At 31.9% G+C, this 12,721-nt stretch overlaps 1 protein-coding gene across 1 annotated transcript in view; it reads left to right on the top strand.

Annotated features, from left to right (window-relative positions):
- The window catches only part of LOC124362955 (ankyrin repeat domain-containing protein 33B-like), a 133,444-nt gene that overhangs the window by 54,980 nt on the left and 65,743 nt on the right, over positions 1–12,721 (top strand). The gene's annotated exons all lie outside the window — the stretch shown is intronic.

The following is a 12,721-nucleotide window of genomic DNA, read 5'->3' as shown; positions in this document are numbered from 1 at the left end:
CCGTTGCAGAGTAACATCCGCCCAACCTCTTCGTGTTTCGGGTTGGAACATGTCTCTTCGTCGTTTTAGTAAGACGTATTTAATAAAACTCATATACAAGCATTGGTTTTTAATTATAAAACTGCCTTTAAAATAATGCATACAGTTCAGGTGGATCTGTATTTTAATAAACAGTTTCATTACCTTTAAATGCTGAAACAACTTTTACTTCCTGAGAATTTACGTAGACTACTATATGTTTTTTATGATATCAGTACATCAGTTATATTATATTATGTCACTACTTCATTATTATTTGTAAAAAGGATTCTTAAATGATACAATTTCCTTTATTACTAATTTATAGGTTAGAGTTTTACGTATAGCTCATAGAATTACTTAATAGGATTTATAACATTTCCAGTACTTTTATCCAATAATTAATTACTGAATAAAATTATTTATATTTTTAACATTTAAATCAAATTTATACTTTTGAAAGTTTACCAAAGTTTTGATTAGATAACTGTATAGTTTTGACATTTAAAGTGATATATCAAATTTGTATTTTTCATTACATGATTTCTAATAATGGATTGTGAGTAACAACAGATCACAAAAAGCTATTTTACTTAGAAAGTTTTTGGGAAATAAAGAATTTTTCTTAATAGTTTTAAAATTAACCATTTATATTACGTTATGGGCATAAATCGATCTCATGTGGGACTTTTAAAATAATGAATCTTATACAAATTTGTTTTGTGACAATTATGTTTTGTATCTAAACTAAAACTTTAGATACACACATCAAATGAATCGGTTTTTGTTAAAAGGGCGTAAATCACATTTTTTTTTCAAAATGAATTTTATGAAAGAATATTGGTTCTAATAGGTAGACACATCAAACTGAGTTTAAAAGGGCGTTCTAAATCCAATAGTGTATGGGAATAAATAAGCATAAAAACTTTTCAAACTTTTTTAGAAGGGCGTATGTCCATCTGGTGACTTTTTTAAATGGGCGTAACTCCAAAATAATGAATACAACAGATTGTCAGCTGTGGAGATACGCCTGTTTAAAAAAAAACCTCTCCAACCACCTGTGTTTCTTCTTGTATTATTTTCCATCAGTTTCATATCTAACCTCAATGTACTGAACGTGTTGTGAAAAGAAACTGTTTAGTACTTGATTTTCATTGTTTTATAGTAGCATCTACAATCTACAATATGAGTAATCACCCAAGCCCTCGTAAAAGGAAAGTATCTAATCCTGACTCATATATACGACCAAAAATAAAAATGCTCGCTGAAAGGGCAAGAATATGTAAGTCCTAGTGGGAAAACAGTTGCATCAAAACAGCCAGAATTTGATTGCAGGTTAGTACTTATGATTATTTCTGTATATTTTACAAAATAAGCCAAGTATAACTTTTTGTTATGAAATAGGCCTATATAGGTATGTTTGCCTCTAGGTCCATTTTAGTGATTTTAACGTAAAATAAGATTTATGCAGGCCTACAATTAACCAAAATTAATATATTAAATTACTATTTATTAATATTTTGATTGAGCAACAAACAATCCAATTTTATAGACGCTGCAATATAATAAGCGGCCACTAGTTATGCTGGTATTCGACCGGCTCGTAATATTACTAATGGTTTTTGTTTGTATCTTTGCATTAAACTAATATTGTTTAGTTTAATGATGTTGTTTGTTTGCAGATGTGCTAACCAATGCCTGAAAAAAAATTGGGGAAGATGGGTGTACACAAATTTTTTCAAAAGTTTTATAACCCTATCATCAAAAAATGGACAAGATTTGTTTCTTCAAGGTCAAGTTGATGCCATAGAAGTTCAACGGCGACGTCCATCTACAGATACTCCTCAAAGGGCACAGAAAACTGCTTCTTTCAAGTACCATGTTGTAAACGGTAGTAAAAGAACTGAGGTATGTTTCAAAGGCTTTTTATCTCTGTATAATATTAGTGAAAAACGAGTCAGAAGAATCCGAAACTTAAAACTAGTAGGTGAAGTACCATTAGACAAAAGAGGGAAAGGAATAACCAATACTCTTCCTACAGAAGTTAAAGAACTGGTTGGAAATCACATAAAGTCATTTCCCTTAAAAGAGTCACATTATTGTGGAAAAAAACTATATTACATGAGTGCTAAATTTGTCATTGAAACAAATGTGGCGAATGTTTTGCCAACAGAATCCAAACAATAAAGTCAGCTACTTCTTTTATTGGACATGTTATCGTGAGAATTTTAATTATCGATTTGGTAGACCACAAGTAGACACTTGTGCAGTATGCGAGGCACTTTAAACGTAAAAAATCAAGTCACCTCACCTTAATGACACTGCTAAAAAGGTTGCCATAGCAGAGCAGGTAGTTCATCTTAGGAAAAGTAAGAAATTTTATCATAAACTTTGATGCCGAAAAAAATAGCACAGATTGAACCACGTCTTAGCGCTTACGTTTGAATATATGAAGACAATCAGTCTTCCTAAAATACCTGTACAGGAGCTTTATTATATGAGGCAGTTTGTCTCTTAATCTATTTTGCATTCATGACTTAAAAAAAAATACAAGCTCTATTTACCTTTATCATGAAGGAAATGGAAGAAAAGGTCCAAATGAGGTTTGTACCTTTTTAAGAGAATATTTAAAATCAGTCCCTGAGCATATTACTGAGCTGCATTTGTACTGTGACCAACTGTGCAGGTCAAAACAAGAACCAACTATTATCAAGATATTGTTTGTACCTTACAGACTGTAAAGTGTTTAAAAAAGTTGAACAGTTTTTTTTCCCTTTTCCTGGTCATAGTTTTTTTTTTTTTTACCTTGTGGACCGGGATTTTGGAATAATATCTAAAGCCCTCAGAAGACATGACCGGTTATTTACCCCTGAGGAAGTGAAAGAGGTCATTGAGAAGAGTTCTTCAATTCCAGGTAAATTCTCAGTAAATTTAATTACTGCAGATAAAATTCTTGATTTTAAAAACTGGATGAAGCACTATTACAAAAAAACATGCATTTCAAATGAAACCAGAGGCAAACAGGTTGCTAAGAAAGATAAAGTTACCTTTCAAATAAGTACGTTATACCACTTTGAATATGACTCTACAAAAAAAGGCAATATTAAAGCATTTACCATGATAAATGGCATTATATGTCACAACTTTTTTTATGAGCAAAACAAAACTGGTTTTTCCTCCAACTGAACCTGCTTATCCTCAGAATAAAGTCCCCATAAAACAGGCAAAAATCGAGGACATATTGAAACTAAAGGAATACATCCCTGATGTCTACTCTGCTTTCTACAATGAAGTCTTCCAGTGGCTCACAACCACCAACAATCAAGGGCCAGACAGTGACTACGAAGATTGAAACTGACAATGAAATCGAAGAAACACTAGAGAATAAAACACTGAAATAAAAATAGTACTCTAGTTTTTTGTGTGACAGTGTTAATATTTATTATTTTAACTTCAAACTTTTTATGCACATTCATCTATGTTCCCTAAAACTTCAGAAATTCCAAAAATTGTAATATGTTGATTATAGTACATACCAAGCTTCTTTTTTTCAACTGACTTATCATTTTTTTTTCCCTAGGATTTACGCCCTTTTAAAAAAACCTTGCCAAAAAACTGAAAACATTTTGCTTAATTTATAGCACTAAATCAAAATCATAGCTTAGCAAAATTTTGTCAGAGATTGTTATAAGTTCCATGTTAAATTTTGTACAATATAAAAAATTTTTATTTAAAAAAATACAAAAGTTATAATGTTTTTTATGATTCCTGAAAAGTTTGTATTTGTGGAGTTACGCCCTTTTAACAAAAATCGATTCAAATGTAAATTACACGGACATTTTTGTAACCAATTATTGGTATTATATAGGGTTGAATGTATAAATGGTAAATGATAGATTGACAACGTGGTAAATAAAACTAATATATCCTTGAAATGCTAAGTATATTTTCAAATAATATGATTGTTTACCGCCTATAAATGATTTCGTAAAAATAGCAATATTTCAACTTTGTTTTTAAATGTTCTGATGTAGTTTGTGATCTAATATAAAACTAAATGGTGTCTATAAAAGTAAGTTTACATCATAGTAAATGTCAAAGCTACCAATAAACTCGATAAAACCATATATAGCGAAAATTTATAATAGACTTTAATGCTTGGGTTGGGAAATTTACCGAGATAGTTCCTCCTATAGGATGACTACACAATATATATATATTAATGTATATATATATATATATATATATATATATATATATACACTAGAATTAATACATTTTACTGACTGATTAGTTCAAGATATTTTACAGGTAAAGATATGAATTAACAATGGGCAACATGTACATTTTTTTAAAGGTTTCTCAGGACACTAAAACAGTTAAAAACAACTCAAAAGCCTTGTTGTATTTATGATTATTATTGTACTATAACTAGGGAATATTTTTTTATTTTAAAATAAAAAATAACTATAACAAGTAGGCTGTTACAACGAATTTATTTGATTGCTGGAACATACTTACAGACAAAAGAAATAAAACATACACAAGTGAATAACAAACATAATAATAAAACATAAATTTGTAGGTGAATTTGTGTTCAGTTCAGGACATTTGTCTAGTCAGCAAGAATCAATGTCATAAATTCTTGCTTATGACAATGTGGAAAGCAACGTTTTTGAAATTATTTTACATAAAATACAGATAATTACCGCACCAAAAATATAATTTTTAATGTGTCTCTTTTTACTTTAATAAGTTTACTTTTGAATACCATACAACAACGTCATGACTAAATGCGTTTCCATTACATTGAAGTATTTCTGGCTAGTTTGGGTTACAATAGTAAATAGACAATTAGCATTGTGGAAAAGTCAAATAAATATCTGACTTACCAGACTTAACGATAATTAATATGGAATTGTGGTTTTTTTTGGCATCACCACAATTTTACCTGCCACGTGAACGCTACTCAACATATACTTGTGGCTGCTTGTAATGACATGCAGTTCTTGGTGTCTTAATGGGTTTTTATGTTAGTTCAATCACTCAAAAAAGTATAATTTAGATATTGAAATTTCTACACATTCTACACTGCTGGAATATTTTGTCGAGTGATGAGTGTATAAGAAACATTAATAAATTATACATCACATATATTGTAACATTGCAAGCCACCCACGATTCATTTACCTTCTTTAGTCATTATAATTACATTTTGGATACTATTCATAATTAAACAGAATCCGATATACCATTGGATCACAATGAGGGCTCATAACGTTAACGGTAAAATGCTACGTGACGGTGTTGTGGTGGCTCCCCCTCAACGGAACTAAAAACTACAGCGATTATTATCAGCGCAGATTTGAGAGTAGTTCATTTAATCATCTCATATCTACTATGCCGGTACATATTATATTGTTTGATAAAACTGATTTAAATACTTTGGTTAGGTCCTCAATTTCATTTGCATTTTTTTGTATAAGATGGAGCGTATCAGTTGATAGGTCTCTGTTAAGTTTTGACCAATTACGGTGTAAGCGTATATTAGTTGCAACTGAGGTGTTAATAAAATACAACGTACCACCATTCTTCCTGGTCAAAAATATTAAAAAGTAATTATATTTAAATGTAATTTACATTATGATACATTCATGCTTCCTAAAACATTTCAATGTTATCTACAATATTATAATTATTATCTACATGTTATAACATCTATATCTTATATTTTTCTTTAATTGGTTACATTATTTTAGACACAATCGTTCTGATTTCAAATCCAGCACTTTCAGATATCCCAGTGGCCCATCAAGAATTTCATAAACAAATAAATAATTAGTTACCCGTTAATTACTATGATTGAGCTATAATTTATAGCTTATAATTATAACATTAATTATTTAAGTAAGAAAAGTTACACTTTCTTTACTTTCTCTATTTTAAAAATAATATATTATAGCCACTCTCCCAGAGAAATTTTGATTATTTTTCTATTATTTTTCAAATATGATTCCAAAGCCTATTTGCATAATACCAATTATTATAATCTTGTAAACAGAGAAGAATAGCGTAGTGTGTTACTAAGTACTACTTTCAAGAACAGATGGACCAATTCGGCTACTTCTTTCAGTAAAATATTCATTGAAATCCAAGGATGTTTTATATGAAGATATTACACGGGACACACACTACAGCAATTTGTTCACATCTTATTATATCGTTAATTACTATCTTTGATATTAATCCCTATGGTAAAATACTAATAATTTAGGGTTAATCCATATGAAGTAATCCAATAAAAATAAAAATTATGTGCTTGCTGTGCAAAAATCAGATTTTTATACCATGTCCCACTAGAAATGGCTTCAAACTTAAAAATTTGAAAATTTTCAGATATAGACAATTTATAAAAAATTAAGTAAACATGTTTAACGCTAAAACTCTATTTTATGTTAGTAAGCTATGCAATATAACTGAACTAAAATTTGAAATATAGTAAATCGCCCCTTCTTTGTTTGTTAAACCTCCAAAAAGATGGATTTCCCAATATTTAACACCAAACTTTGGAGCCTATTTTGGGAACAAAACTTTGCATTTAGAGGTATAAAGAGTATATAAAATATTTCAGAATTGATCTTTTTAAAAAGAATGGTGTTGGTTTAATAGCTCTCACTTGTTCTGCTGTTATGACCTTTAATTATAATTCAATTAAGAAATAATCAATTTAACGCTAATGTCTGCACAGCCAAAAATCGCTAGATTCTCGTGATATAAAATGGCCGCCTAGCATGAACGGTGAAAGATAAAATTCTTTAAAATCAGTTTTGAACCTCTTATAAGTATGGCAAATCATATAAAAATACAAATATTTAAAAATGATCAAGCAACCATCATTGGATCACGCCACATGGATTGATCTCTTTTGGGTATAGTTGTTATCTTATCTTAATCTAGATGTTACTAGTTTTATATAATAGTTTTCCAATACTTTGAATACAGTTCTGTAAAATTATTGTTTCATATATCTACGCCGTGGCACGCCAAATTACCAAATTGCCGCGGTCTCTGCGAATACTCGGTTTTGGAGCGAGAGCATATTAAGTTAGCATATTACCGGTTTTATATGTATCAGGCTTAAAAGTAATAGTAACAACAAATTGCTTTACCGTTAAATATACTTTTGTCAGTTATGAGCCCTCATTGCGATCCAATGATATATCCGATTCTGTTTCATCGTGAATATAATCCAAAATGTAATTATAATGACCACTAAGTCCTGGTGGCTGGGATTAATATCGAGAACTAATATACTCCTTCCACTACGCTCTTGAAAAGTCTTCTTCTAATAGTTGCTAAATGTTTTCTTCAAAATCACTGTACTGAATAAAGGTTTGAATAATTTCAGATTCGTCCACATCGCTTAAGTCAGATGATGCATCACCTAATTCGCTCGTTTGTAGTTCTGGAACTAACTCACGATTCGTACACGTCTCTGTTCCTCACCATACGAATCCGTATTTTAGTTTATGACATTTATTTTAAGTCTCGTATCCAAAACTGGCGCAATAAAACCAATTTTTTTAAAACACAAAGTATTGATGATCACATATTGGATACACCCCGCCCCCCACATTGGGTATGGCCCAATGTAGGAATGCAATGCAATGGGATTTTCCGCCGTATATTTCGAAAATTTGGAAACAATTGATGGAACCGAAGCACTGCTTGGTAAAGCTCTTCATTAGCTGCTGTATCGGGTGTGGGGAAACAGTTACTCTTAATAAAGCTGTAGCCTGTGCCAACATGTTGGTCTATAATAAGTAAATTATTTTCCGTATTCACGAGTATTTGGTGCTTCTTCAAACCTTCTATATAAGACTCAAGAGGACCTTGAGTCTCAAGGATAAGACTTTAAGAGTGTCTTCAAAAATTCCGTATATATAGAATGACCAGGTTAAGGTCTAACCAAAAAAGTTAAGGTTTATCATTTCAATTAATCTGTTGGGCGGAAAAGAACCAAAAAATATATAAGAATCGCATTGTTTGTTAACTGTAGAGAAACCAGAGTAGCTTGTTGTGTTCTCAATATCTGGTTGTACTCTAGAAACATTTTGAGCTGTTTCGTACTCGTTTCAATAAATTTGTCATAAATAAAGGATTTGTCTTTGATTTTATAATAGAATAATTACGGTCCTCTCTCTTTGTTTATTTATTTAGTTATAAGTTGAGCAAATGTTTTGCAACTTTGGCAATGTTCAGTGCTTATTGTGAGGGTAAAACGAGTGTTTCATTGCTGTACGAGTAGTTTTGACATTTCTTAATGTTTCTGGTTTCTATGGTTTTAAAGCCAATAATTATTTATAAATGTAGTAAGCGTCAAAATCCTGGAAAAAAACTAGCCAGGATTGGTATTAATAATCTGGATTTAAAATATAGCGGCTTTTCTGTGGGCTTTGTGGCTGTTGCTTATGTGCTTCCTCACATATGGCTTATCTCAATCATCAGGAGATCGTAGTCTTATTTGGCCATTAACGCTTAATCAGAGGGTAGGTTCAAAACTAGCTCAGATGTTTTTGTGGTGGGCGATAGACGTTATTATGTATTAAAATGTTTTTTAATTTTGATTCAGAAACATACTTAAAAATTTTAACATTCAGCATTTTAAACATTTTAACATTTTAAACATTCAGCAATGAACTAATTATTTATAACCAAATTTGATTTACGAAGGTTATTTCAATACGGAGCGTGTATATTATAATAGCTTAATTCGGCACTTCGAAAAACAACACAAAAAACAAATGAAGTTTAAATAAAAGCATTATTAAAATTCCAATAATCAGTCCGAAGTAATATTTAAGGAAGGAAATAGATTAGAATTTATAGAGAAGAAATACACGAATTTTGTTAAATAACATTGATTAGGCATTCAATAAAATCAAATTAATCACTAGGTTGTTATTTGTTCGTAATATTTTTGTGAATGTATTCATGGACAAACAATATTTTACGAAAATCAATAACAAACACTCTTTCTACAGATACCAAAATACAATGGGTTATCAATATAAATATAGTTTTGTTGTTGTACCTATCCTCACCGTACCTACTTTAAAGGTAAAATCCGCGTTAGGGGCAGTGAGTATCTGTATCGGAGTTCAACTTTACACATTGTTAACAATATAAATATAGTTTTATTGTTGTACCTATCCTCACCGTACCTACTTTAAAGGTAAAATCCGCGTTAGGGGCAGTGAGTATCTGTATCGGAGTTCAACTTTACACATTGTTAACAATATAAATATAGTTTTATTGTTGAACCTATCCTCACCGTACCTACTTTAAAGGTAAAATCCGCGTTAGGGGCAGTGAGTATCTGTATCGGAGTTCAACTTTACACATTGTTAACAATATAAATATAGTTTTATTGTTGTACCTATCCTCACCGTACCTACTTTAAAGGTAAAATCCGCGTTAGGGGCAGTGAGTATCTTTATTCTTTCTTTATTCTTTCTTTATTGCATCAACAATCAACAATTTCACAATTGCATTGCATGCGTCAACATTTGAGGTATTAAACACACAATACTTAAATGTGAGAGTCAATAAACAAGGCAGTTAACAAGTATTTGGAATTTCATGGTAACTGGACATCAGGACTGGGAAATTGTTTGTTGATAATTTCAAGGATTTTCATCCCAGCGGCCCATCATGAACTCTTCAACGGAGTAAAATGCCTTTAACACCAAGAGGCGTTTTAGTCGAGATTTGAATGTTTTGGGATCTTCGAGATGTTTAATTTCCTCAGGGAGCCTGTTGATGATTGTGACACCAACCTGGGATGGCAAATGTCCGAATGCTGTTGTCCTGTGTTGCTCGGTTTTCTGTATCGGAGTTCAACTTTACACATTGTTAACAATATAAATATAGTTTTAGTGTTGCACCTATCCTCACCGTACCTACTTTAAAGGTAAAATCCGCGTTAGGGGCAGTGAGTATCTGTATCGGAGTTCAACTTTACACATTGTTAACAATATAAATATAGTGTTATTGTTGTACCTATCCTCACCGTACCTACTTTAAAGGTAAAATCCGCGTTAGGGGCAGTGAGTATCTGTATCGGAGTTCAACTTTACACATTGTTAACAATATAAATATAGTTTTATTGTTGTACCTATAATCACTGTACGTACTTTAAAGCTAAGTGTCCATGTTGGAGGAATGTGAACTTGTATTACATTTCAACTTTACACTTTTGTTATCAATATAAATGTAGTTTTATCTTCGTACCTATCCTCACCGTACTTTAAAGCTAAAAGTCTGCGTTAGGGGCAGTGTGTATCTGTATCGGAGTTCAACTTCGCTCACCTTGTATGGTGCTTTACAACTAGACGTGACCAGATAACGTTCTGAACTATTCTAAAGTAAAATGTGCTTCATATGATAATCGTGTCAACGGTAACAGACTCCCCTCTAATGGTCGTGATTTGTCACAAACAGAAAGTTCATGAACAAATTTTAGGAGTTTTCTCAGACATAACATCTCTGACGTATGTGAGAACTCTCTCTCAGTTTAGTTGATCCTGACTACACTTGATATGTATCCTAGAAAGCTCGATTTATAGCTAGATTTTATAGCGATAAAAATTGTCTGACCTTTGCATTACTCCCACGCTTTCCTATCCGAATCTTATGATCACTTCCTGCGAGAATTGGTAGCTTGGTCTATCTTTACTAGCCACTGCAAGGATGCTTCATGATTTGATACCACGAGTTCAACGCGAATACTTCCTTTTCTTCCAAAACTAGTAGTTATGAAAATATTTTTTCAAATCGTATAACAATACTATTTACTACGTTTCTTGTATGTGGACATTTACCTACACGGGAGTGGTAATTTTAACAAAATATGAGTGCTACAAATCCTAATATTGTTAGTTATTATTTTTTTAATAAATGCTTCAAAAACTTATGTTTTGACCTTCCAAATGTATAATTGTATAGTATATGTCTTCCAAATATATAACACCATTATATGTGTATAATTCAGCGTTGATAATTTTGTTACTCATATGTAACACAGCCACCTTGTTAGATTGAGGCTATTTCAAAAGAAGAAATGTCAGAATTGCCATAGTTTTAAACTTCTTCTAGATGGTTGAAAACCATGTGAATTTGATATTATAATTATTTTAATAATATAGAGAACATAACTGTGCAAATCAAAATCTATATCCCTAAATCCGTATTAAAATCGCTAACACAGAGCTTTATATTTCTACAGTTTGTAGAATATATAGCTGTGAAGAAATAATGATAAAATGCTAATGTGGTGGTGACATGCTTTTAAATAATTAAGTTTTTGGAGGTACATGTTCTGTTATACAATTTATATGTATATAATAAGAAATGCTGCCACTACTACCATGTGTGTATGTTTATTTGTACTAATTAGTTTGTGTACATTATGCTAATTCGTCTAAGGCTAGGTGTAAAATCGTTTTTTGTAACATACATGCAGATAAAAAAAGAACTTGTCAATTCTTCATATTTCTGTTGTTATTAAATATATTTCTGATGTAAATTAAATCTTGTTCTTTCTTGTAAAAAATAACATAAGGCGGATACATTTTTATGATCATATCGTAGTTTATTTTTGGTTCCTAAGGTGTCCTACTAAACATCCGAAGAGCCCGAAATGTATCCTTAATGTTCCACAGATTGAGGTCATAATGTTCATAGCGTGACTTACTCTGCCTGAAAGACAAGTAATCAAGACAAACACACTAGTTCTCCAGTTGATGGCTCTATCCAACACCAGTCCGTCTGTCTATCCGTCTTAGCGTGTACCATGACCATTCCACACAGTTCAGACGACCTAACGCTATCTCTTTGTAGTCAGAATTAGGTTCGATATTGACCTTCAACACCAGTCCGTCTGTCTATCCGTCTTAGCGTGTACCATGACCATTCCACACAGTTCAGACGACCTAACGCTATCTCTTTGTAGTCAGAATTAGGTTCGATATTGACCTTCAACACCAGTCCGTCTGTCTATCCGTCTTAGCGTGTACCATGACCATTCCACACAGTTCAGACGACCTAACGCTATCTCTTTGTAGTCAGAATTAGGTTCGATATTGACCTTCAACACCAGTCCGTCTGTCTATCCGTCTTAGCGTGTACCATGACCATTCCACACAGTTCAGACGACCTAACGCTATCTCTTTGTAGTCAGAATTAGGTTCGATATTGACCTTCAACACCAGTCCGTCTGTCTATCCGTCTTAGCGTGTACCATGACCATTCCACACAGTTCAGACGACCTAACGCTATCTCTTTGTAGTCAGAATTAGGTTCGATATTGACCTTCAACACCAGTCCGTCTGTCTATCCGTCTTAGCGTGTACCATGACCATTCTACACAGTTCAGACGACCTAACGCTATCTCTTTGTAGTCAGAATTAGGTTCGATATTGACCTTCAACACTAGAACAAAAGTATGAACACTTGAAGTTTATAAATAAAACATACTGTAAACAAAATACTGTACAAATGGGCAAAGTACAAAATACACTAAATAACACTCTAAATTTTATATAGTTTTTTGTAACGATATCCTGAATAACTTTATGAAAGTCGTATTCCTCATTACTACTTATGTGTTTTCAGCCATATTCTGAATAACACAGCTTCAGTA

The sequence above is a fragment of the Homalodisca vitripennis genome, chromosome 1 (genome assembly GCF_021130785.1).
Source record: "Homalodisca vitripennis isolate AUS2020 chromosome 1, UT_GWSS_2.1, whole genome shotgun sequence".
NCBI classification, from domain to species: domain Eukaryota; kingdom Metazoa; phylum Arthropoda; class Insecta; order Hemiptera; family Cicadellidae; genus Homalodisca; species Homalodisca vitripennis.
The sequence above is the reverse complement of the archived record's forward strand: the minus strand, read 5'-3'. Positions and strand labels throughout refer to the sequence as shown.